This window comes from Oryzias latipes, chromosome 5 (genome assembly GCF_053564925.1).
Source record: "Oryzias latipes strain Hd-rR chromosome 5, Olatipes_Hd-rR_3.1".
NCBI classification, from domain to species: Eukaryota; Metazoa; Chordata; class Actinopteri; order Beloniformes; family Adrianichthyidae; genus Oryzias; species Oryzias latipes.
Genome location: NC_136241.1, coordinates 12507334 through 12535330, shown reverse-complemented (window position 1 = coordinate 12535330; position 27997 = coordinate 12507334). Strand labels below are relative to the sequence as shown.

Below are 27997 nucleotides of genomic sequence, written 5' to 3'. Positions count from 1 at the left end.
GCATAAATATTTTTCATTTTTAGTAATTTTTTTAAATCTGTCATTTAACTCTAGGTAGGCATCATTTAGGAAAATAGCTGTCAATATGTGTTTTAAAATTTGCAATGACAAAATCTTATTTTTAAAAGTTAACTCCATGAAATCCCTCAAACTAAGTGAACCATACTAAAAAACACTAAACCGTATTTAATTAATTCATTTCAAAATGGACAGTATTTTACTCTATTTAAAAATGTATTAGATTTAGTTAAAGTATAAATAGCCATATTAAAAGACAAGGAAAAATTGCTGCATCAAATAAAAAAAGACTCATCTATATATACATATCAGTTTGGTTAAATATAAGTTTCCTTTGAGGTCTACTTTTCAAAGATTCTGCAGAAGTCTGGACATCTTCAGTTTTGACAAGAACATGCACAAAATAAAGAAAAAGTAAAATGAAAAATAGATATTTACAGTGATCAGACGAACTGAAGAGGCAGCTGTTTGCCAGCAAGAGGAGGAGGTAAGGGGACACCAACAGGCCAACCACCGCCTCAGAGGTCGTCTGGGGCCTCTCTTCTCTGCCTCCGGCTTACTGCAGCAGCATGGTCTTGCCTACAGTCTTGCCCTGGACAACCATAAGCAGAAGAGGGAGACACAGATGACGTCATGCTTCACACACTGCGTGACTCATCGCTGCTGCTGCTAAATCTGGCAGGGAGGGGGAGAGAGAGGCTGAGCATGGAGCTTTCTGCCACATAGGTTTCATTCATTCTTAAAATGCTTGATTTTTTATTATGTCTATGGTTTTACATGGTTTTATGATGTTTGCACTGATCTAAAATAATATTGGTGGTTTTTTGAATTTGCTATTTGCCAGATCCAAGAGTCTACATGCAATAATACAGAACTCAGAGGTGAAAATCACAGCTTTTTTTAACTGAGGGCCATCTTGTGATTTTCCAAAACCATAACCAGTGACATTTATGTTCTCTATAGATCTCTCCAACAAATTACTACCAGAACATGTAAATAGGACAAAACTTCATTGACTATCAGTATTTTCAAGCTGTACTGTCACTGCAGTAGCCTCCCCACTACAAATAGTTTCTAATGCATTATTATTTTCCAAAATGGCATAAAACCTGCAGATTTACATTTTGATTTTTGCCACACTCAAAAGCTCACTAGACATCATTCAACCCCGTATTTTTAAAAGCATAAGGTGTGATTTTGTTAAATATCATTCACGATTGTCCTTGTCAGGACTGTTTTGCTGTAGGACAGATGAGATAGCCAATGACATAGGGGACTTCCAGTGTGGGGAAGAACTAGGCATTACAGCAGAAAATGTGTCAACAGTAGCATCACTACATCACCAAGCAGGACACCCACTTGCTCGATGCCACATTGCACTCAGGTTGCAAAGAATAATACAACCACATCGGAATGCAGGTCTGACTCGGTTGTTTTACAATTCTTTTCCAGTTCAAAAATTGAGTTTTGTTTTGCTTTTTTCCTCTCTTTAAAAAGACATACATTTTTGCAGTTGAGTTTTGAATTACAAAGAAACAACAATCCTCTAGTTGAAATGTTAACTTCAGATCTCATAACAAGTACTTCTTTGCAACTTAAACAAGGACTGTAGTAGGGCTGCACGATATGAGTAAATCTTGCGATATGAGATATTAGTGATTAATATTGCAATAACGATATAATTTGCGGTATATAAACAAATAGTAAAACAACCAAAAACATCATTCCCATTTCATTGCAACAATTTAAAAATTATACTCCAAATGACCTTCGTCGACATAGGAGGAGAACATCTACCATAAAAGGGCTCCATCTGATTGGTCAACAACGTGAAGGGGTCCATCCGAATGGTCAAATGCATGGGATTTATTTGATTCATTAAATTCTTAAAGTTGCCATAAGATTGTTTTAGCACATTTAAGGTAACCATTTATTGCAATTTTCACTGTCTTTTGCGATATGCATATTGCACAGCTTGGTATCGCGATTATGATAAATTTGCGGTATATTGTGCAGGCCTAGACTGTAGTTATATCTTTATCATCTCAACATCACTCATCTGATCCATCAGTTCCAACAGCAAAAAATCCTCACATCATCTAAACAAGTGTTTCTGAGTATTTCTTTATTCAAGTTGCAGCAGACAAAAAAAAAAAGGCATTTTTGACGTAGATGTGGAAATCGGCAGGCCACAAGGTCTCTACGCAGCTCCATTCTAAGTAATTCACTTGTAGACAAATAAATCTTGTAGACAAATTATTGTCTTGTTTTCTTTATCCAAGCTGGCATGTCGCTCCACAATGTATGGCTCGAGAGCTCCGATATTGCTTGCTATGTTTGTTGCACTGGTAATGTTAGTTTGGGGTTGTTGGGCTATAAGCTAGCAGGAGAAAGAGATAATGGGAAGTCAGCGTGGGTTTACTCCACGCCAATGTCCCACCAAATTTCTGATGAACTGCTGTTCTGGAGAAAGTCTCCCCTAGAAAGCGACACAGGTTTTTTATTCTTGGCAAAAAACGGCTTAATCAGAATTAAAAGACCACCGAAAAACTTTTCAAAATGGATCAAAGGTGATCAGAATGTGACTTTAATTTTAATGCATGAAATTCAAATTTTAAACATTCAAAGCATAAATTAAACTGACTGACATCTATAAGTCAAAAGTAGATGAAGAAAAAAGTATTATTGGATTACCTTTTATTTTTAAGTCTGTTCAGTTCTGACTCTAATTTTTGGTTTCAACTAAATCAAGTTTTATATGATGCTAAACAAAGATCAACTCAAAAAGACAACCAGACAACCAGCATTACTGTGCAAGACAATAGATTTTAGACAATGATTAAATGATCTCAGCTGAAACCTATAAACATGTTGGGATGGCCCATTGACCTGGCTATAATAGGGAATGTGTAGACCAGGTCAAAAACTATAAAAAGAACTTATTAAATATCCATATGAATTTGAAGAACACTCACCTAATAAACTTCAGTAAGGAAAGTTAGCACATACACGTACTTGTTACTTGCTTGTTGTTATCCAGCATTGAGTATTATAACTCAGAGCTGTACTTTATATTTTGAATAATAATATTTTGAATTACATATAGTTCATTGCACATCCACATTGATAATTGTGGATTAGGTCATTTAATGCTATAAAAAGTTTAAAGAACAGTTAATACGCTCTGTAAACACCTATATTTGGACATCTAATTAATTACATAATTAAACTTGAAGCTTTTATTAAAATGCAACTAGAATTTTATAATCAAATCTTTTTTGCTGTAGTAGTTTGTAAATCTTTCTCTCCAAATGTCCATATAAATGCTAGGTCAATTCCTCCAACGCTGGGCAAAATGTCAAATGTAACTGACCCATTCAAGCTGGTTCAAGAATTTACAGTCTGCAGATAAACAAAGAAAATTTAAAGACTACAGGAAGTACTAAACTACCTGAAAAGACAGAATGATTCATTTGTCAGATGATACATTACTAAATAGGCGATTGTGTTTAAATGTAAATATTTTATAACATTTATAGTAGCTAAATAATTACGGCACTGATTTCCTAGGGAATTGTCCTGTGGAAAAATAAATGCATATAATACTGTATCGAGCAAACCATCTTGATTACATGAAGCCTGAGATTCAACTGAACAGAGTATTAACCTACAAACACTTATTTTAAAGTCGGTGATACTTCCGAGCTGCCACCCAAATCAAACTATTCATTCACAGAATGAGATGTGATATCACAATGGTGAAGCATTCACAGCGAAGCTACCTCCATTTGTCTGTATAACGTGACTGAGAAATGAAGGCAATGGTGAAGTGAGGCACCGAATGTAACAAATAGTCGTGTTCATGCACATACCCACAAAAGGGAGAGGGAGAACGACACACAGGCACCTCAACCCAATTCCCCTTCTCTGTATTCAGCTGTGCTCCTAGCCCATTTGACGTCAGAAAGCACTTGTTTAACCAAAGGCATTGAGGAGTATGTCTTCAGAGTGGAGTCTGATCTGTATGTAGTAATGGCAGGGATTCTGCAAGCTCAGTGCCAGCGCATATCAAATATCAGCAGCTTTCATACTGAGTGCACACCAGTACTTGCCTATGTCAGAGAGGATTCCCCTTTTCATTGGTTGCACAATATCACAAGGGGTGGGGGTGGCTGACAAAGCACTAGGAAATGCATGGGAACCGTGTAGGCATTTGCAGTATGGCAGTTTGTGCTTTACTTACATAAAAACTAAAACTTTTTATAGACGATGAAAAAGATATGACTTGCATCCATAGCTTTAAAGAGCCATAAATAACAGCAAAGACACAAATCTCAATCAAACAGGATGTCTCTTCTTCTGTTACCGCCCCTGTTCATCCCGCCCCTATCACTTCTAGCTCAAGCAATGATGTGAGGAAACCCCATCTTGCTTTTTGCCTCAGCCACTCAGGATCTCCCATAAGTCTCACTCACTGTCCATCCACTACAAAATGTTTGGTTTTCTGTCCCTCTCTTTCTTCATCTTTTAATACGTTTTTTTAAATTGTCAGACCTGCTGCTGACGCCATCCTCCCCCTCTCAGCCAGCCCACTCAGTCCTGTGGGATGAGCTATGACTCATTCTCTCCTTCGTTTCTTTCTCACCCTCCCCTGTTACCTTCCTACCTTTCTGTAGAGCTCTCCTTTAACTGCTCTCACGTTATAACCCAATTATTGCCTGTCCTCCATATGGGAAGGGCCAACATACATGTAGAGACTGAAGCAAAAATGAGTGTACAAACATACCGAAAACATATGTGATGAGCTGGCCATTTGCTTGTTTGTCTTTTGTATTCATACTGAATGTATGTCATGCACAGACAGATTAAGAGTTAGGATTCCTTACTGATGAGACTATTTGTCCAAAAAATGTGAATGCTTATAAAAAGAGAAAAACATGCTTGTAAAAAAAAAAGTAAATAACTTTAAAAATGCTTCTAAAATTAAACAACAAATGAGGTTTGGCAAATATGTTTAAAACCACAGTTTGGCAGACTACCCATAATTTGATACTGAGCATACAACTCAATTAAAATATATTTTTAAAATGGATCATTAAAATAAACTAAAACATGCATTTCTGTATTCTAAGCATAATATCTTTAAGTATGTTTTTGCAACTATGTCACAGTGTGTAACTCCCAATTTATCAGCTGATGGATTCATTATTGACAATTATTTACTGATACAAGAAAAAATATATATAACTTCCAAGAAACAGGACAATTTGGCTGCCATGATAAATTCATCCATCCCATCAGTCAAAACAAAAAAAATACTTTGCAATCATTCATAAAATATGGCTCCACATGGAAGAATACTTAAATACTGAATAACAAACGGGTTGTTGGTGTGTACTTCAAAACAGGTGAACATTATGATTTTTTTAGCTCAAACATCCACAACAAAACAAGTTAAAATACATTTCCAAAGTATGGTAAAGCCTAAGTTTTGCTTTGTCAACATTGAACTTTGTAAACAAAAGCCTATGTTGAATGACCTGAATAGAAACAATTCATAGTTTAAGATTATATTTGATTAACAACAGCAACAATGAAGAAACAATAAAGCCTTTAGTTTCCCTGCATTATATTTAGCACCAGTTCTGAAAGTTTAGCTTTTAACTGTTACAAAATACACGTGTATATGGTTAAGTCACCTCACCTAAAACAGGCAATTTGTGTGAGATGTTAAATGCAAAAAATAAAAATAAACTGGGTGTCCTCTACATACATCACATTAATCCTGACTTATTTTCTCAATTTCATGTATAATAATAAGTGAGGAGCTACGCAAGAAGGTGCCAGAGAGATAGGTAAAAAGAAAAAAAAGATGCCAGAGTGAAAAAATAGACAGGAAAAGAGGAAAACTTCTCAATGATGAAACAATCTGCACTGTTACATGATTGGGTAAGGCTTCCACCAATGAGAAGACCAGCTCCATGGCAACAGGCTCTGTCACCAGGAGGAAAGCAGCCATATCCCTCAACACCCCCATATTTTTTTTTCCTTTTGACTCTCACAACCCCCTCCCTTTACCCAATTACAAGGCGGAGGGAGTATTTTTCATTGGGTACATGCATTCAAAAAATAAAACGGCATCCAATTTTTCACAGGAGTAGTAGCAAGGATTACAGCTTATTAAACCCAAATACGCTGCACAAACACTGACATACGCGACCAAATATAGTCTTCAAATGTCCAAACACTCTCTCACAACAAGGTTTTCAAAGTTATCAGAATGTGAGTCATTCATGTAATGGTTACTGCAATGTGCAGAAGGGCAGACTTCCCCAACCAGCTTAATCTTGATGAGGCAGATATTACCTAGTTTGTTAGCACTGAACTTTGAAATATACATATCAAATGCACAGACACTTTGACAGACATAAGACTGAACGAGAATTAAAAGTACACTATACAGTCTTGATTCATAAATATCTGGATACACAAATCTTGTTTTCATTTGATTGTGACTAACTTACAATAAATATTACAGAATTCTGATGATGCACTCATTTATCTAGAAAACATCTCACACTTATTCACTGTGAATCAAAGCACCATTAAGTCACCATTGAACCAATAACCCTTACTGTCACTCTACTCCCTTTAGGATGTTTCTCAGTCACATGACAAGATAAAATTTTAGGCCCAGTATCTCCCTAAACAGAGATGCAGGTTTGTGGATCTGGAGAGGCAACCGCAATACCAAAAAGAAGAAAAAAAGCTGCGCCAGGAAGAAAACTGCAAGCAGCAACAAATCACACAACAAGGAACACTGTTATTGAAGTCCAAGTATGATCATCTTTTGATCTATTGGAAAAGTATTTCCAGTGGTCTTTTAGTTAAGATAATCCCGTTTTAGCCAAAATAATTTTTTTTTTCAAACTGTATCGTTTTCTAGGACTTAGTTTCCACAGAGTGGCAGGAGTTCATTAGAAATTCACCTCTGAGTTGTTGGCAGGACTATTGGTGTGGAGTAAGCCCACCCCTACTTCCTGTCATCTATCTGTTTACACCCTCTCTTGTTGGCTTCCATCTGTTTACACCCTCTCTTGTTGGCTTCCATCTGTTTACACCCTCTCTTGTTGGCTTACAGCCCCTCACAACCCCAGGCTAACATTACCAGTGCAACAAAAAACGTGAGCAATACTGGAGCTATCCAGTCAAACAGTTTCGAGCCAGATGCGAGCATGACGAGAAAAACAAAGACGTACATGGATCTAGTCATCTAAAGTAACAACAAGCCAAACAAGTGGGCAGACCTGAAGAACTAGAAACTTCACTTCTTTTTTTTTTTTTTTTAAACAACAGACCATTGTTAATAAGAGATAACATATAAAGTTGTTCACCTGCCATATCCATAGCAAATCAGCTTTCACTGAGTCACACAGGTGGTTTGGCAGAGGCGCCCTTCACGACACAATCCTGTATTTTATTTGGGCTGGGGCCCAGCACAGGGGGATCCAGACTTGGGCCTTCCTGTGGTCCCCCATAGTTGGGCAGTGGTATGAAGAGTCTTGCTTAAGGACCCACACTGGATGAACAAACCCCGGTTTCCCATGTGCCAGTCTTGCACACAACCAACTGAGCTATTTATCGATTAAATCAATTAATCGAGTAATTCTAATTTGTTGTTTTAGACAACGTATTTTGGGGAGGGAGACGAGATTTTATTTTCCCACCTCACTGCACACTTGCACTTCCGTTGTTCGGAGTAAAGACAATCCGCCAGTCTCTTGCAAAGCGCCAATGTGAAAACGGAAGCAAACAAAGAGGCGCTACTTCCAGTGTTGATTTGGAGACAGCGGTGTCGTTAGACACTAATCCAGCGATGCTAAATGCTACGATGCTATCATGACATGATGCTATGCTAACGAGCTGTTCCATGTGTCATCTACATCTAATCACGGACCGGTTTAAAGTCAGACTATATTTTCACGAGACGGATGAATACAACAAAATTAATTCAAAGAACATTTATAAAAACTGTATTTCATTAATTTAATAAGGGGCACTTAGTATGGAACTTTATTAAAAGTGCCTTTGCAACATTACTTAGCAGACTCCTTTCTCTTTCGGCTTTTCCCATCAGGGGTCGCCACAGCGAATCATCCTTTTCCACCTCACTCTATCATGGACATCTTCTACCCTAACATTAGCCAACTTCATGTCCTCTGTTAAGACATCCATGTATCTCCTCTTTGGCCGTCCTCTTGCCCTCCTGCCAGGCAGCTCCATCTCCAACATCCTTCTACCAATATATCCACTATCCCTCCTCTGAACATGTCCAAACCATCTCAGTCTGGCTTCTCTGACTTTGTCGCTAACACAGGCAACATGAGCCGTCCCTCTGATGTACTCGTTCCTTATCCTGTCTAACCTGGTCACTCCTAAGGAGAACCTCAACATCTTCATCTCCGCTACCTCCATCTCAGCCTCTTGTCTCTGTCTCACTGCTACCGTCTCTAACCCATAGAGCAGAGCTGGTCTCACCACTGTCTTGTACACCTTTCCTTTGAGTCTTGCTGGCACTCTTCTGTCACACAACACTCCTGACACTTTCCTCCAACCGCTCCAACCTGCCTGCACTCGCCTCTTCACCTCTTTTCCACAATCCCCATCACACTGAACTGTTGACCCCAAGTACTTAAACTCCTGCACCTTCTTCACCTCAGCCCCCTGTAACCTAACGCTTCTACCTTGATCCCTCTCGTTCAGACACATGTATTCTGTCTTACTACGACTGACCTTCATACCTCTTCTTTCCAGAGCAAACCTCCACCTCTCTAGCTGTTCCTCCACCTGCTCTCTACTCTCACTGCAAATTACAATGTCATCCGCAAACATCATTGTCCAGGGAGATTCCTGTCTTACCTCGTCTGTCAGCCTGTCCATCAGCATAGCAAACAAAAAAGGACTCAAAGCTGATCCTTGGTGTAGTCCCACCTCCACCTTGAACTCCTCTGTCTGACCTACAGCACATCTCACCACCGTCATACTTCTCTCATACATGTCCTGAACTACTCTAACATATTTCTCTGCCACTCCAGACGACCTCATACAGTACCACAGCTCCTCCCTCGGCACCCTGTCATACGCCTTCTCTAAATCTACGAACACACAATGCAGCTCCTTCTGACCTTCTCTGTACTTTTCCATCAACATTCTCAAAGCAAAAATGGCATCAGTGGTGCTCTTACGGGGCATGAAACCATACTGCTGCTCACAAATCTCCACCTTCTTCCTAAGCCTGGCTTCCACTACTCTTTCCCACAGCTTCATTGTGTGGCTCATCAACTTTATTCCTCTATAGTTGCTGCAGTTCTGCGTGTCACCCTTGTTCTTAAAGATTGGGACCAGAACGCTTCTCCTCCATTCCTCAGGCATCTTCTCACTCTCTAAAATCCTATTGAACAACCTTGTTAGAAATTCCACTGCTGTCTCTCCTAGGCACTTCCATACCTCCACAGGTACGTCATCAGGACCAACGGCCTTTCCGCTCTTCATCCTTTTCAGAGCCTTCCTAACCTCATCCTTTCCAATCTCTGCTACTTCCTGCTCCACAACAACCACATCTTCCTCCCTTCTTTCCCTGTCATTTTCCTCGTTCATCAGCTCCTCAAAATACTCCTTCCATCTTTTCTGTACACTCTCTTGGGTTGTTAGCACCTTTCCATCTCTGTCCTTAATCACCCTTATCTGTTGCACGTCCTTCCCATCTCTGTCTCTCTGTCTGGCCAGCCTGTACAAGTCCTTCTCTCCTTCCTTTGTGTCTAACCTGTCATATAGCTCATCGTAAGCTTTCTGTTTGGCCTTTGCCACCTCTCTCTTCACTTTACGCTGCGCTTCCTTGTACTCCTGTCTACCTTCCTCAGTCCTTTCTACATCCCACTTCCTTTTAGCCAACCTCTTCCTCTGGACGCATTCCTGTACTTCCTCATTCCACCACCAAGTCTCTTTACCGTCTTTCCTCTTTCCAGATGACACACCTAGCACCTTCCTACCTGTTTCCCTGATAATCTCTGCTGTAGTTTCCCAGTCCTCTGGAAGCTCATCCTGACCACCCAGGACCTGCCTCAACTTCTGCCTAAATTCCTCACAAGTTTCTTCATTCTGTAGCTTCCACCACTTGGTCTTCTTTTCTGTTTTCCCTCTCTTCTTCTTCCTGACCTCCAGAGTCATCTTACACACCACCATGCGGTGCTGTTTGGCTACACTCTCTCCTACCACCACTTTGCAGTCATTAACCTCTCTCAAATGACCTCGTCTACATAGGATGTAGTCCACCTGAGTACTCCTACCTCCACTTCTGTATGTCACTCTATGTTCCTCTCTCTTCTGGAAGTAAGTGTTGACTACAGCCATTTCCATCCTCTTCGCAAAGTCCACCACCATCTGTCCCTCCAGATTCCTTTCCTTCACACCAAACCTGCCCATCACCTCCTCATCACCTCTGTTGCCCTCACCAACATGCCCATTAAAGTCTGCTCCAATAACAACTCTCTCTCCTCTGGGAAAACTCTCTATGACCTCATCCAACTCACTCCAGAATCTCTCCTTCACTTCTAACTCACAGCCAACCTGTGGCGCATACCCACTGACTACATTCACCATCACCCCTTCAATTTCTAACTTTAGGCTCATCATCCTGTCTGAGACTCTTTTCACCTCTAGAACACTGTTTACAAGCTCCCCCTTCAGAATCACTCCTACCCCGTTTCTCTTCCTATCAACACCATGATAGAACAGTTTGTATCCTCCTCCAATACTACGTGCCTTGCTGCCCTTCCACCTTGTCTCCTGCACACACAGTACATCTACCTTCCTTCTCTCCATCATGTCTGCCAGCTCTCTGCCTTTCCCTGTCATTGTGCCAACGTTAAGAGTCCCTATTCTCAAACCTATGTTCCTGCCTTTTCCCTTCTCTCTCTGGCCACGGACCCTTCTGCCTCCCCTCTTTCTTCCACCAACAGTAGTCAAATTTCCACCGACACCCTGTAGGTTAACAGCATCGGTGGCGGTCGTTGTTAACCCGGGCCTCGACCGATCCGGTATGTCTAAAGTGTTGTGGATGATTCGCATGGTTATTTTGGCAATTTTTTACGCCGGATGCCCTTCCTGACGCAACCCTCTCTATTTATCCGGGCTTGGGACCGGCACAGAAGTTACTGGCTTGCAACCCCTGTGGCTAGATTCCTTTGCAACATTACTTAGCAGACGTTGAGCTAAAAAAGCCCCCTCTTGTGAGAACAGTGCATCTTTGCTGTCAATGGCAAGAATCCAAAACATCATGTTTTTAGGCTGTTTTGTTAGGATTTCATGTAAAAATAAATAATCTGGAGGCAGAATTAGGAGGGGGGAAAAAGTGCTTTCTCTGTCAACCTGTTCCCACTTTAGTAAATCTGTCCTTGTTTTCTCAGCAGTTTCTAATCTGACTTTCCAGTTGGTTTAGACTACAGAAACCCCTCCTCCTATGAGGCCGTTTTTCAGCAAGAAAAAAGAAACGACTCAAGAAAATAAAAAATGTCATTGACAGCGTGAAAGCAGATAAATCAACACAGGAGTTCCTTCAAAAAATGTTGTTTTTTTCTGATGTTTTCATTATGTTGTGACTTCCCCTCTGTTTGCACTTATTGTAATATCTTTTTAAAACCTTGCCTCTGGTGGAAGGTTGGCACCAGTGCTCATTAGCAGCCACCAGTGTGTGAATGTGTGTGTAAATGGGGGAATGGGACTGTTACTGTAAAGCGCTTTGGGCTTTCAAAGAAAGTAGAAAAGCGCTATATAAGTATACGCCATTTACCATTTAATCTAACACCTATAGTTTTTCTTTGTAAAGAATAGAATAACTTGGTCGGTAGATTTTTATTATTTTACCGGCCAACTTTGCCCTTGCAATCTGACACCAAATGGACAGCTTCCAACTAATTTGGGTTAAATCAATTGCTAATTTGCTTTTACAAAGTCTAACAGGCAAAAAAACTGGACAACTTTAACAGTATCATGCTGAACTGAAAGTTAAATCATTGATTGATACAAGTTTGCTGTTTTCAATACTAAATTAATGATGTAACAAACCACATCTAAAACGATACAAATATAAAAATGTAATAAAAATTAGTTTAAAAAAATTCTATCGTAGTCCTCTAAACCTGAAAAAGTTATCAGTTCAAGAGGATGGCTTGCTATTTATAGCTACACATTTTTTATTCATAAGGGCTCTGTTATACCTTCTCTCACTCCTGCATCTCTTTAACATTCTTTCCTTTGTATAGCTGGTAATGGAAAAAGGCTTTAATAAGAGGCCTTGCTGCCATACACAATTATAAATGTTGATCTAATCTGCAAATAAGGTTTCTTCATATAAAAGGTTTTCACACAAATTAAAACTTACAATTGCATTACTCTTAAAATAGGAGTTTCAACAAGCCAAGAAAATAAATATCCTCCGTCTTAGCAAACCTCCCTCACACCACCCAGAAAATGACAGCATTGTACTGTAACACCTACGTATCAGCAACTGTCCTTCCTGCCAGGCCACCGTCCACAAATGGGACTGTTAGAAGGAGTTTCTCATTCCTTTAGTGTTTGCAAGACCAAGCTTGGCTTGACTTTCAGCTGTGACATAGTATACAGAACCTTTATTTCTGTAATCACAACTCAAGATTTTCTGTAATGAAAAATAAACATTTCATAGAAAAGATGTTTTAATGTTTTTTAATGTGTCATTGCAGGAAGTAAACTGCAACAAAATAATCTGAGAAAGCTGTTTATTATCAATAAACCTGCTGACAGAGAGCTTCACAGCAGACAACAGATTTATGAATTTCCAGCAAAGCCGGATCACAAGTCATACTAATAAGAACAAATTATTATACTAAAATAAGTAGCAGAACCTAAACCAACAGTGACACAATGAACATCTCAACGTTTGGCTCATCGTGTTGATTTTATCGATCAACAAACAATTAATTTCCTAAGCTTTCAAATCTACTAAAGTCCTCATTTCTGTGCACTTCGGTCTCAACACTTATATTCTTTTTGTCTGTCGATGCTTTGGATTAGTTTTATTAATGGTTTTTTTATAAAAATTCAAAACTTTTTTTTGAACACCCTCTTTTTTCTGAATGAAGAACCTCCATAAAAATCTATAGTTTGCCGGACTTCAATTCTTTCTTACTTAGTAGGTTCTTTCCCATTTATACTTTGCATGTTCTCTGGTTTTGTATAACAATATAACCGCTGAGACAGCACACCCCGACATGAAAGGAACCCAGGTGTTTGGATCAGCTTGCACATCACTTGATAATTCTTTATAGTGGGGGCTCACATTTATTTATTAAAAACTGTTCAAAGTTTATTTTTATTTTATTTTAAAACAGAATATAGGAACCAAAAATAGGCCACACATCAATTGATTTTCTATTGCAAACAACAATCCTGTTTTTAGAAAATTACCAATAATAACCATTTTAAAAAGAAAACTCAAAATAAGCAATAGCTGCTGGTAAAAATACTGCATTGCAGCAACAACAAAAACTTTTAAAATATATATTGGTAGAAGGTTTGCACTTTGCAGGAAATATAGCTGAGAAAAATAATTAAGCAAGCTCATTAGCAAGGAAAAACCTTCATCCCGCAAGGCAGCATTTTTGTGAGCTCTCCTTACAGCCTCCTCTAAACTGCAAATGTCAGCTAAAAAATGTGGGAAAAACAAAGACATGAGTTCTGAAATAAACTTGAAGTCGTGACACACCTGGGTGTGCAAAATTTGTTTTTCCATTTCACCCCTCCCCAAGAGGAGTGGTGAGCTGTAGCCACAGCTGCACTCAGAAACTATTATTATAATTTTTTTAATGCTGCGTGTCAAACAGGGAGATATTGGAGTCTTTGCTATGACCCAAGCATAGACTCGAACCCACAAACAGTCTGAGGGTGGCCACTCAACCACTCTGCCACTGAGCTGGGCAAGCAAAAGTAACCAGTGAAGTTTATGGAGGAAAAGTTTAACATTTATGTAGCTGAATCAATGTGGCCAATATGTAATGATCAAAATTTTACACTTAAAACTGTAACAGCAAATAAAAAATATAATATTTGCTCTGGTCTACGATTTATTTGAACACAACTTTTAGAAACTAAAACAGTAGCCAGAAATTGGAGCTGGGAAATATGGTCATAAATAAAATGTCAGATTTATTCATTCATTCATTTTTTAGTTTTTTTATTCCTTGTCTGCTTTTACTTTCTTTAACAAAAAATGATATTACATTAAATGAAAAGACAGAAGAAGTCACAACATAGTGAAAACATCAGATAAAAGCAACTGCCAGATAAAAGCAAGTGGAAATCCCATAGACTTCTATTAAGAAATAATCAACTGTTACTCCATCATTCTATTTGTCAAAATAACCATTCCTGCTCTGTTACCCTTTTTAACTAATCCTGGGGGGGTTTTCCTGATATTTTTGACAGCCCAAGTTATTCAAGTTGACCAATGAAATGCCTCAATACAAGTATGCCATCTCGAGTTGAACATTCAAATGGTTTGGTCGACAGATTCTCCAAAGACCTCTTTCAGTGGAAGGGCTGTGGTCTCAATATGCTCACTCCCGTTTATAGAGTGGTTGCCATAGAAATGTGGACTCAGACTAACTTGGACAAATCAACGTTTACTGATGATTTCTGATTCCAAAACAATGAGGGCCGTATCGCAAAAAAAGGGGCAGGTAAATTGATTTAATTTTAGAGAACTTGCCCATATTTACCCTTATTTGCGAGCTCTCCCTACAAATGACATTAGCGGTTAGCATGTCCCTTCACGTTTGCAGTTAAGATCTTCTTCCTGTTCATTTTTATTTTATAAATGATAGAAGATTCTTGGTTAATTCTAATCAAAAAGAAATAAATGTTTCGTTTCTTAATTTCCTGAGCAGTGTATGGTAAGAGCTTCTCTACAATGATTGATTGATGAGACTGCAATAGTGCTGACATAAACCCAAACATTGGTTAAAGGAACTCAAATTTTAAAGTGTCTTTTCATATCTTTGATTTTCATTTTCAGATAATTGACATAGATCTTTAAAAGAAACACCAGAAAACTGAAAGGATTTCTGGAGCACTAAGTCTGATGTAAGCCCCCATCTTGTCCCTAAGGCTGGCTCAAAGGCCATAGGAGTGTCAATTAATAGCATGCAAAAATTACACATAAAAATGTTATTGCAAAATGAATAAATAAAGATTTTTTTTAATTAAATCCAGATTTTTTATTTTTTTTTTGCCTTCAAATCAGCATCAATTCCTATAGGAACATCTGAAAAAATTCAAAAAATGTCTAGGTTGATTTTTAGGTGCGTCATCAATCAACTACACTAAACAGGTGCTTTTGAACATCAATGTTACACAAAGGTTAAAAGCCAGTCATGAACTGAAACAGAAATAGCTGTTTAGGAGGCTTAAAACTGAGTGAGGAACAGCCAAACTATGCTACCACAATGAGGTTGAAAAACAGCTTTGTGTCAAGGCAAGGTTAGGCAAAGCAACATGAAACATGGTAGTTCTACAGTATTAACAAGGTCACTGCCAGACAAAGATTTCAAATCAGACTGGAGTTTTAAGATGTGCTGTTTTTTTAAACAAAGATAGATAAATGGACAACATTGAGGATCATAGACGTGGTTGGCAGAAGAAACTTAGTGAAGTAGATTAAAGACACATCATTACTCTTCGATATCGGAAGATATATACCCAATAGGTTTGCCACATGGCCAGGATAAAACAGACAGTATTTACTAATACCATCTAATGCTTTAGGTAGCTTGACTCAAGGCGGCTGGGTAGCTCGGTTGGTAAGGTGAAACACTACCACGCAGGAATCCAGGGTTTGATTACCGGAGGGATAATTACCATATGAGGGGCCCAGTGAGGACCTTGGGCAGGACTCTTAACGCTACTGCCACCCATTCCCTGGGTCAAATGCGGAGAAAAATGTCCCCATTGTGGGATAAATAAAGTATTAATTATTATTATTATTAAATGGCTGGGCTAAGAAAGTAAGAAGACGCAAATGGAGGGGCTCCACAAGGATCAGTAGCCAAATATAATCACAAACCCAATTAACAGTGAGCAAAGTTAGAAACAGCTAGAGGGGTAACCTTAAACCAGTACTGTTTGGTAGAAATGGAAAAAACTTCAGAGACTAAATCAGCTCTTACTCATAATGATGCTTTAACAGTGCAATTGCGCAGTTGCACCATGGGTTTGTTTTGTGCTTCATTTGGCAAAGGGTAAGGTTCTGTACTTAGTTTGATTAAAACAAGTGAAGACAAGTCTTCATTCACCTGTTTACAAGTTCTGATGCACTATATATCAGAGTGAATGAAGACAAAGTATCCACCTAGTAAAGAGTAGAACTAAATCAGAGAGAATGAAGGCAGATGTTATTTGTATCAAGTGTAACAAAGTAAAAAAATTAAGTGACAATGACCAAAAACAAAATGTGAATTTATATTTGATTTTGATTTTGATTTGAAATGGTTAATTTCAAGCAATCAAATAAGAATAATACACAAAAAAAACATTACAATCATCAGTTATACATTCATACAATGACGAATCAAACTTAGGATAATTACATATATTAATAAATATTGCTTGAAAGTAGTATAGTATAGTCTAGTTAGACAATATAGTTAAAGAAGCTCAAAAAGCTAGTTTTCTTTTCAAAATTCTTTTAGGACCAATTTACACCTATAATGTTCATTGATCTGCTTTTTTAGTCCAGATCAGCAGTTTGGAAAACAATTCTCTAGTTACAGCTTACCATTTCTGAAAATAATTTTGATTTTTGGAGAGCCTACATCATGCAAAATCGACTTTTTTGAGTTTTTAAGTGTATTACAATGTTAATTCCTCAAAAAAAAAAAAAAAAAAGAAATCCATTCACGCATTTCTGAGCATTCCTCTAAAAACCTGTACTCTGAGCATCAACCCCTCCCAACCCACAAAAACTAGGAGGTATTCACATTGTGATGTTGATAATTGAGGAACAGCCCATTCCAGGAGGAGTCGGCGCTGCCAGCTCCGCCTCTAGGCTAACACACACACACTTTCTCCGCAGAGCTAGCAGTGTTCGCCAAAAGCACTTTTATTAGGCTCCACAACATGCACATCCATCTTTACAAAAGTTTGGATGTTGTTTTTGTGTGTGAAACACATACCCTATTACCAAGGCCAGCTGTAGGTTTCACGTCATGAAATGACGAGGAGCAAAAGCCAATGCTTCAGATATCGAATTGTCTTAGTTTTTGGTATGAAAATGAACTGCGAAAATAACTAGGATTTCTTAAAAAAAAATGTTTGCCAAAAGTAATATATTATTAGAAACATGGGTATAGTTTTCTCTGAAAGGCTTAAGAAAAGCATGATATAGGCCTTTTGAGAGCTGCTGCTTTAAAGTTTGTTTTAACATTCTCTGCTTGCCATTTATTTTTTTTACTTAACAATGTGATAATTAAGCCTTTTTTGCACAGCTGTTGATTTCTACTTTGTCTACGGTACAAACAGCTGTATGGAAGCGATTCTGTAGCATAAATAAAAAGCAAAGTCAAAACCAGAAATGTTTTTTCATTTTATACTTAAAACCGCTTATTCTGTGTCATAATTAAAACGAAAATGCAAAGAGGGGATTGCGTTTGCATTTTCAAATCCACCCTGCGCACCTTGTCGCAATACTCTCAACTCAACTCAACTTTATTTATATAGCACTTTCATACAACAGTAGTTGAGACAAAGTGCTGAACACAATAGTAAAAAACATTAAAACATGTTAAGGGGGGGGGGGGGGGGGGGGGGGGGACACAGAGGGAAATAAAACTATAGAAAACAGTAAACAGTTAGAAAAACAGTGGTCTCATATTGGGCCAAAAGCCAAGGCATAAAAATGTGTTTGTAAACGGGTTTTAAAAATGGACAGTGAAGGGGCTTCTCTAATGGCCAGCGGCAAAGTATTCCACAGCTTCGGAGTGGCTACAGCAAAAGCTCTGTCCCCTCTGAGCTTCCGTCTGGATCTCGGTACCTCCAGAAGCATCTGATCAGCTCCGGCACCGTGCCGGCGAATAGGGAGAGAGAAGCTCAGAGAGGTACAGCGGGGCAAGACCGTGTAAAGATTTAAAAATAGGCCTGCACAATATACCGCAAATTTATCGTTATCGCAATATCAAGCTGTGCAATATGCATATCGCAAAAGACAGAAAATTTGCAATAAATGGTTACCTTAGATGTGGCCAAACAATTATGGCAATTATGGCAGCTTGAAGTGTTTAATGGATCGAAAGAATCCCTTTCTGCATTTGACCAATCAGATGGACCCCTTCACGTTGTTAACAAATCGGATGGCGCCCTATTATGTTGTATGTTCGCCTCCTATGTCAACAAGGGTCATTTGTAGTATAATTTTTAAGCTGTTGTAATGGAATGGGAATAATATTTTTGGTTGTTTTGCTAATTGTTTATATACCGCAAATTATGTCGTTATCGCAATATTAATTACTAATATCGCATATCGCGAGTTTTCTTCAGATCGTGCAGCCCTATTTAAAAACAAGCAGAAGAATCTTAAAATGAATTCTAAAATGCACAGGCAGCCAGAGAAGCGATGCTAGGATCGGCGTGATGTGGTCTCTCTTGCGTGCTCCAACCATATATTCATTTAGGAAAAGCATTAGCAGAGGGAAGGCGGGGCGATGACGTCACTGCTTTCTCCGCGTGTCCGGCCGCTGACAGACACACACAGACGTCCAGGAGCAGACTGTGTTAGCGGCAGTGAAAACGGCTTTGAGTTGGTTGTGAACTTCTGATGAGTTTCCACGGCTTCTCAGGACTACGTAGCAACATGTCCTTCTTCTGCGGTCCACCTCCTGACGCACCGCGGACAAGCTTTTGTTCTTCGGACCGCCAGCTGCATTCGCATAGCGGAGCGCTAAGCTCCGATGATCGCTGAAGGCGGAAATGCTGCTGCGATCTGAGAAACCATCATATGAATTTGTGTTTCCAGTGGTGTCCAGAACAAAAATAAAGACTGATGTAATTCCCACATATTTACAAATGTATTTGCACCTTCGCGCGAAATTTGCTGTTTTATTTATTAAGATCGGTTTTAGGTGATCTTAATGTGAAAAATGCAGCAGAATGTTCCTTTAGCTCCCTCTCCAACCACAAGATGAGAATCGCAACCCAACTTCAGCGTCGTCTGACCGCACGGATTTAAAAACATATGATCGAGCAGAGCAGGCCCTTAAATATAATCATAACTGTAATAAAAGCACATTATGAAGATAGTCTCCTGCAGCTTCGCGCTGAGTGAGTGTTTTTGGTCCGCCCAGCAAGCGTTTACCACTGTGAAATCTGCTATCTGTTGATGGGGCTCCAGCTGTCATCAAACAGCTAATTCAGCGCGAAGCTCCAAATAAATGTGTAAATATCTCGGAATTACATCAGTCTTTATTTTGTTCTAGACACCACTGGAAACACAAATTCATATGATGGTTTCTCAGATCGCAGCAGCATTTCCGCCTTCAGCGATCATCGGAGCTTAGCGCTCCGCTATGCGAATGCAGCTGGCGGTCCGAAGAACAAAAGCTTGTCCGCGGTGCGTCAGGAGGTGGACCGCAGAAGAAGGACATGTTGCTACGTAGTCCTGAGAAGCCGTGGAAACTCATCAGAAGTTCACAACCAACTCAAAGCCGTTTTCACTGCCGCTAACACAGTCTGCTCCTGGACGTCTGTGTGTGTCTGTCAGCGGCCGGACACGCGGAGAAAGCAGTGACGTCATCGCCCCGCCTTCCCTCTGCTAATGCTTTTCCTGAATGAATATTGCGACAAGGTGCGCAGGTTGGATTTGAAAATGCAAACGCATTTGCTCTGCTCACACAAACTTTCAAATGCACTGTTCCACATTATTACGCAACACAGAGTTCAACAACATTTGACAGATTCTAAAGAATGTCATCCATTGAACTTGTGAGTTTAAGGGGAGTTTCTGCTTGAATTTCTTTGCGGGATGTCAAAATAGCCTCCCAGAGCTGCTGGTTGGACGTGAGCTGCTCCCACCCCCACCCAGATATTTAGCTGGCCATCATTCTATGCCCATAGCAGTCACTGATGCACAAGTATTCTTTGCAACATGAGATGGTGCATTGTCGTGCATGAATATGATTTTGTTACGGAAATCACAGTTTTTTTTGTACCACAAAAAGAAAGTTGTCAGTTAGAAACTCTACATACTTTACAGAGATATTTTTCACTCTTTCGGGGAACCTAAAGGGGCAAAACCAGCTCCCTCCCCATGAAGGCCCAAAACATGACTTTGCCACCTCCTTGCTGACATCGCTGCCTTTTGGAAAACATGGTGGCCAGCCACCCACTACCACATCCATCTGGACCATCCAGGGTTGCACAACACTCATCAGCAAACAAGACTGTAAATAAATTAGTCTTCATGTATGTCCACTGCAGCCGTTTCTGCTTGAGTGTTGTTTAGGAGTGGCAGAAGATTTACGTAAAACTCCAAGCCTTTGGAGGATCCTACACCTTGATGTTTGTGGGACTAAAGGGACACCTGTAGCTTCGGATATGTGCTTGCTGCTTTATAATGGTATTTTTGCAGCTGTTTTCTTAATTATATGCATTTGTCTGGCATAAACCTTCCTCATACTGCTTTTATCTGCTCAAACCCATGTGTGATTTGAATCAGCCACAAATCTCTTAATAATACAATGATCAAACTAACGTTTTTGTGAAATATCCAAGGTTTTCACACCTTGTCCAAAGCATTAGACAATTTTACACTTTATAGCAGCAGAAAGATACTTTTTCTTTCCCATAATGTATGAAAATTTTGGTCTGCTTAATAATGTGTCTTCTTCCACTTTCGGCTTCTCCCATCAGGGGTCGCCACAGCGAACAAGTCGCATGGTAAATTTGGCAATGTTTTACGCCGGATGCCCTTCCTGACGCAACCTTCTCAAACCGGGCTTGGAACCGGCAGAGGTAGAGAAGGGAAAGTCTGCTTAATAATGTGTAACGTACCTTTTTAGTAGCTTTTCTTTGACTTCACCTGGCAAACTAATTATCACAGGTGTCTGAGATTAATGTCAAAGATTCAAAAAGCCCAGAGACACAATATCATCCATGTGCTTGATTGAAAAACAAATACTTGTATGTGTTTAACCGTTAAATACAATTTGCATAATAAGTTGGAAAGCACTGTATTTTACATAGGTTTGGTGAAGTTTTTATAAAACATTCCTGCAAACTCAAGGCCCGCGGCCCAAATGTGGCCCGCCATGTCATTTTATGTGCCACGCAAGAGCATAAATGTTTCTAACTTCTTAAAATAAAAAATAAAAATGGATGCGTATTTATTCAAATCTAGGGGGAATTGGACTTGACAAATCGGATTGGGCAACTATACCTCAGGACTTAAACACTATCCATATAATCTAACAGAATCAAATTTAAAAGGATTTATGCTAGAGTAACAAGCAAATATATGTTTTCTATGCAACTGTAATTGTCACTTTAAAACTTTATAAAAATTAATAGTGAGTTATTTAACTTTAAGGTGTAGATACGTTTCTTTTTCATTACATTTAGTTACATGTATTTGAGGACAACCACCATGCTGATGTGGCCCTCTAGGAAAATGAGTTTGACACCCCTGTTGTACGGCCTCTTCTCATTTCTCCAAGTTTGTGCCCTGCTCATGGCTTTTCGCTGGACTTCAACAGCTGTTTATTACTATAATGTTTGCTACAATAGCTGTAAGTTGCAGAAAGGCTGAAAACGTGTAATTTATCTGCATTCTGAACCCCTTCAAACAAATATTATCCTAGCATGTTTGGGTTGCTTTTACTCATGAGTAGGGCTGCACGATATGAGGAAAACTTGCGATATGCGATATTAGTGATCAATATTGCGATAACGATAAATTTGCGGTAAATAAACAAATAGAAAAATAAACAAAAACATCATTCCCATTTCATTGCAACAGTTTAAAAATTATACTCCAAATGACCCTCATCGACATGGGGGACAAACGTCAGGGTGGCTAACCCTGGTCCTCAAGAGCCTCAACCCTGTCTGTTTTCCAATTCTCCCTAGACTGCTCGATAATGATAACCAAAATCAGGTGTGTTCAGTCAATCAGGATGTGAAATCACTTGAGTCAGCCAATCAACAGCAAGCTGGTTAAGGAGAGCTGGAAAACAGGCAGGGTTGAGGCTCTTCAGGACCAGGGTTAACATAATAGGCCTCCATCTGATTGGTCAAAGCATAAAGGGATTTATTTGATTCGTTAAATGCTTCAAGCTGCTAGAAGATTGTTTTAACACATTTTGGGTTTGCGATTTATTGGGATATTCGCCGTCTTTTGCGATATGCAAATTGCAGAGCTGGATATTGCGATAACGATAAATTTGCGGTATATTGTGCAGGCCTACTCATGAGACTCTCAAAAGCAAGCCACAGCCCATAACTGACCTGATTGGGGAAGAAAAATCCTCACAGCATAGCATTTACTTCATGATATATTTTTTTTAACTCTTTGCAATTTCCGCTTTCACAAATTGGCAAGAGATTTTTTTTATCTATAAGATATGGTGATCATCCCACCAGCCTTTTGGTTAGTCTTCTCTCTTTGGTCTCTCTGAAGTCTATGTGCATTCACACCAAAATAAAATCCACTCAATTTCTTTGCAAGTAAACTGAGACCCATATTTTAAGTGGTCTGGCGTCCACTTGTTTGGTCTATGCAAGTGTTCGAGTGAAAGTTTAAATTAGTCAAACAAAGCAAATTATTTAAAAAAAAAAAGAAAGAAAAAATCTTTGCTGCAGATAAAACAAGAACCAACTGTGCCAGTGTGAATGTACACATACTTAACTAACCTAAAACTAAAGCATTTGACCAAAGCTTACACATTATTATAATCATGTGATAAATCTAAACAAATGCACCATCTTAAAAGATTTCAACATGTTAACAGTTTTCCTGTCTGCATAACAATTCAGCAAAATTTTTCAGTGTAAACATCTTCATGTTTTAATTTATCCTGTAAATCATCATGTGACTTCCCTTGAATAAGAGAGACACTGTCAATCTTCTGATGGACTAAAAGGTGACCAGTGAACTCCTTTCTGTGAATACTATTAATTAGCATTGCATAAAACAATACACCAATACATTAAAATGAAATAGATTGGAAAGTACAGTTACATAAAAGCAATTACCTTAAACAAAAAAAGGTAAAGACAGAAAGGGATGAAATAAAGAGATGCACAGAAGAGGGAGTGCTTAAGAGAGAGAAGCAGTAGCAACAGCACCATGCCTGGTGCTCCGGCAAAGATCTATAAATAGCTCTTCAAATCTCTCCAGAAAAAAACACTCTTCTACTTATGCTGCTGCAAGCAGAGATTCATGAACACAAGCGGATAGAGATACTGGACGAGCTAATTGTTACTGGATTACAAATTCAAATTATTGTACTTACTTCTGTTCAAACAATACAGCATTATAAGGATGTTCAATTTGAGAATGTTATGTAACATTAAAGGTTTAAAAAAAGCCATCAAGCATGATTCTAATCAAACTACATAAACATAATATCAGAGCGCCTCATTAATTTGAAGACTATAAATCTAATTAAAGATGAACAATTTTCGGTTCTTTCATAATTTGTAGTAGAATGAGAGTATATCTATAAACTCTGAAAGAAAGGAAGAAATGATATATTGACAATGAAGCAGAATGTTCCGTCTCTCTTGTGGTGGCCTTGGAAACAGCGGATTGTAGATTCAATAACTCACGACTACCAGCTCTTAGTATGGAGTAGCATTTTCTCAATGATCCTGCCCTTTCTCCATTAACTAAAACAAGAATGGCAAAGAAAGACACGTTTCTGAACAATAAACAAATATAAACAGTAAAATGGAAACAGATTAACTTTTAAAACAATGTTCTCTTTATTATAATGGCTTCAATATAATGTATGTCTGACAAGTATGCTTTGGGGACATGCATCCTATTTTACCAGCGCAGATTTTTAACACCAGTTTTTGCTGCAGTTCTTCTTATCCCAATTTAAATCACCTGTTATTGACATGATTTTTAAAAGGTAAGGTTTAAGCCATGGTTGAAAACAGGAAAAGCTCTCTACATTGGTTTAACATCTATGGAATAAAAATATTTAATTTAGGATGTTTATTATTAAGTCAGTGCAAATAAACACTTCAGTTTGCAAATTCTAGATTAACTTGGTCTCGATTTTAATAAAACGAGCTAAAGAGGATGTGTTATTTAATCCTTTTTTCCAGAAAAAAGATTTGAGTCAGATCACAAGGCAAGACTCTTCAACATTTCTTCTTTCAAAGATGCAAAACAAAACAAAACCAAAGATAGGCCACACATTGTGGATATGTTAGACAGAAAACTAAGACATTCTTGGAGTAGACAGCAGCGGGATAGCAAACTGTTGCCACAACCTCAATAACATTTGCCCACAAGTAACAGATACAATATGTCCAGTTTAGAGAAGCATCTGCTTCATGCACATGCAATTTAACACAACAACAAATCAACCAGAACACCCTCAGTAGTCTTTTACCACAAGAAAAACACACATAACAACATCTTATATGCAAACAAAAGGTTATCGTAAAATTGGAGCAGAAACAACATTGCAACCATGAACATCATCCATAAATCCTGTTATGGATTATGGATATGTGTTGTGGTATATAGATTTGGCAATAAGAGTTTGAAATCTAGTCAGTACACCAGCTCTCCCAATGACATCAGTTTCCAGAGTGGGTGCGTCTCTGCAGCTTTCAGAATTCCCGATATACACTTATTAGACTGGAATCTGAACAGGTCCTTCTACTGTGGATCTTCTATAGGACTGTGCTCTCGATTACATTTATAGAGAAGGGTTAACAACTACTCACAAATAGGACAGAGAGCATTTCCTCTCTTTAGTGTACTGAATCTATGTACACTAAAACAATCACCACTAAAACAAAGCTATTGAGTTTTTTTTTTAAGTAGTAACCGGAAATGGGAATTATTCTCTCTAAATGACAATATGAAAGAATGGAAACATTTAGCGGTCAGTTGTTGTACAATACTATCAGACCCCCCAAAGTACTGTGTTTTAAGACTGCTTTCAATTCCAGTGATTGCTGCCTATCATTCATTTCAACTAAACTCCAATTCACTTGTGCTTAGCCGGAATCAACAATTAAAGACAACCTGCTGTTGTTATTTTATTTCATTTTTTATTTTTTTGGTTATCGGTGGGCAAAAATACACGACAGCGAGCTCTAATCAGTTGCAATTAGTGGTAACGATTCATTTAGTACTTAAAGAATGAATGAAAACGTATCCTAAATTCAACTTTAATATATGTTAAAGTAATTCTTATTTTCATTCACAACCGTCACACATTCATTCACAGAGTTGCGGGTAACATCTCAGAGCTACGTTAACGTCAGCATGTTAACATGGCCATCTCCTGTCTCCCATTGAGAACGCGGACTTTAAAGATGGAGCTACTACACGTAACGTTATTTTTTTCTCTAAAGATAGTGGTAATCGATAAGTCACCTCAATACAATTACACGACTGAGCTTACCATTTAGTGGTTGTGGGTCTTAATCCGCTTGCAGAATCCTTTGGGCTGTAACAGCAATAAATAAAACGGCACTCCGGTCCGTTGGCAGTGCATTTACTGAAAATATTAGCTTTCCCACACGCTAACAATAGCTAGCTCACGATATTACCCTGTTTCCTCCAGCGAGTATAACTAGCCACCTACAACACCTACCTAGCTAATATTAGCCCATTAGCAAACCTGTTCGTTTTGAGCGCGAGCTTCCATTATACTAGCCTCTTAACCTATATGTTTTCCTATGTCTGGTTAGCCAGCTAAATCTCTCATGTCTAAGGCAAAAAATGTAGTCTTAAAGCTCTTTTTCAGCGCTGTCTGATCTCAAAGCCGTGAGTTAGCTGTTGCGCTTTGCTAGCTTCCCAAAATGACTTACCAATGCTAATATAATGGTGCTGCTAGCTGGAAGTTGGATCTCTGCGACCCCGACTGTCAAAACAGCGCCGCGTCAGGGGAGAATGGCAAGAAACTTAATGAGACGGCAAGCACAGAGAAGCCAGCCGATTCATGCGAAACACTGCCTTTAAAAAGAAAAGCTAAATCAAAAATGATACAGAAATTAAAAAAAAAAATAAACGAAACGCTATTGCAGCTTCTATGCTCCGGCGTGTGTGTAGCGTCACTTTTTTCCACCTCTCCGACAGTTTACGTCAGCGGCGTGATTGGTCTGCGCAGGTACACGCTCGAAATAGTACATGTATTAAAACACTTTTAAACTCTTTGACAAATATTTATGTTTAGGGGAAAATTGATTTTATGTGGAGATGTTGCTGACACAACCAGTGGCGACTGAAAGGGGGGAACTTAACTCACCCCGAACCTTTTAAATCATCCCGCTCTCTTAGCTAACCATACTTGAAAAAAATCACCATTAACTTCAATTAAGACACTTGACAAAAGCAAATAATAAAACTGGAAGCGTGATTGAATCGATTATTTATTATTAAGTATACAAATTTGCTTGACTAATTTAATTTTAGCAACGATCTACTTATTTTTAAACAGCGATTTAAATCTTCACCCATAGGGGGCAGTACCTACATATTGCATAAATCAGCCCAAAAGCCGGAATTTACATGAAATCACTCACCCTACGTCTAAAATATTGACAAAATACTACATTTTTTCAAAGTTATTCATTAGTTTAGTTCAAACGTCTTGTAAAGTTGATTTTTTTATTGACCTCTCTACTGTAACTTATCTTTGTACCGGATTTTAATATTATATGATTAGATATTTAAAAAAAATTAAAAAGACACAATGATGAAAGAATTGGGTTATAACAAAAAATGCTGCTGAAAGTTTAAAAAAAAAACCTTTTGCTGAAAAAGATGTTACACATTTTAAATAACTGCACTTCTTAAAATTGAGGTAGTCAGTAGCCACAGTAACCACAAAAAGGACCATTTGGTGCGTCACCCTAAATTTGTTATAAGACCCATCTTGGAACCCATTTGAAAAACTCTGGATGTTCCACTGAAACCATCTAAATTATTTTTAACCTACAAGATTGTGCTGATTTAGTGTTTGCAACACATTCATAAAAAACTAAACTATTGCTTAAGAAATACATGAAATTTCTTTCTTTCAAAAGCTAAAATACACAGCATATGACAATATCTAATATTGTGTCTGTTTTTTTATTTTGCTATTTTTTTAATTATTCACAAAATAGTCAGTTTAAAGAAAAGGCACGACCCATTCAGGTGTAGTGAAAAAGCACTGTGTAAATGTGTTTTAACAAAATAACAAAAACGTTTCATTTTATGTTACTGCAAATAAAATATAATTTGTGTTGTTACTTTTTAGCCTTTGCTGATTTAGAAAACCTGTTCTTGTAAAAAAACAAACAAAAAATAAACTGAAGCCAAGTTTGATTTAAATAAACCAAAGTATTTCTATTACAGAAAAATGCTGCACGGTGGTCCATTGGTTAGTGTGCTTGACTCACATCAAGAAATCCCCTGGTTCAAGTCCCAGCACCAATGGGGGACCATTCTGTGTGGAGTTTGCATGTTCTCCCCGTGCATGCGTGGGTTTTCTCCGGTGACTCCGGCTTCCTCCCACTGTCCAAAAACATGCTTCATATAGGTTCATTGGTTACTCTACATTGTCCATAGGTGTAAATGTGAGTGTGCATGGGTGTGTGATTGTGGCCCTGCGATAGACTGGCGACCTGTCCAGGGTGTCCCCTGCCTTCGCCAAAGAGTGGCCGG

The 27997-nt window shown here is 38.5% G+C and overlaps 1 protein-coding gene across 50 annotated transcripts in view; it reads right to left on the bottom strand.

Annotated features, from left to right (window-relative positions):
- The window catches only part of r3hdm2 (R3H domain containing 2), a 52365-nt gene extending 25905 nt beyond the window's left edge, over positions 1–26460 (bottom strand). For 13 of the 50 annotated variants that reach the window (XM_020703172.3, XM_020703181.3, XM_020703176.3 and 10 more), the window contains exons 1-2: positions 25749–26207; positions 457–610 (exon numbers count right to left, since the gene is read on the bottom strand). The gene's annotated coding sequence lies outside the window, so the exon portion shown is untranslated. Of the gene's footprint in view, positions 1–456; positions 611–25748 lie in introns of all 50 variants that reach the window. The other 37 variants (XM_078947111.1, XM_078947114.1, XM_078947122.1 and 34 more) reach the window with 9 other exon arrangements.
- Between the last annotated feature and the right edge of the window lie 1537 nt (positions 26461–27997).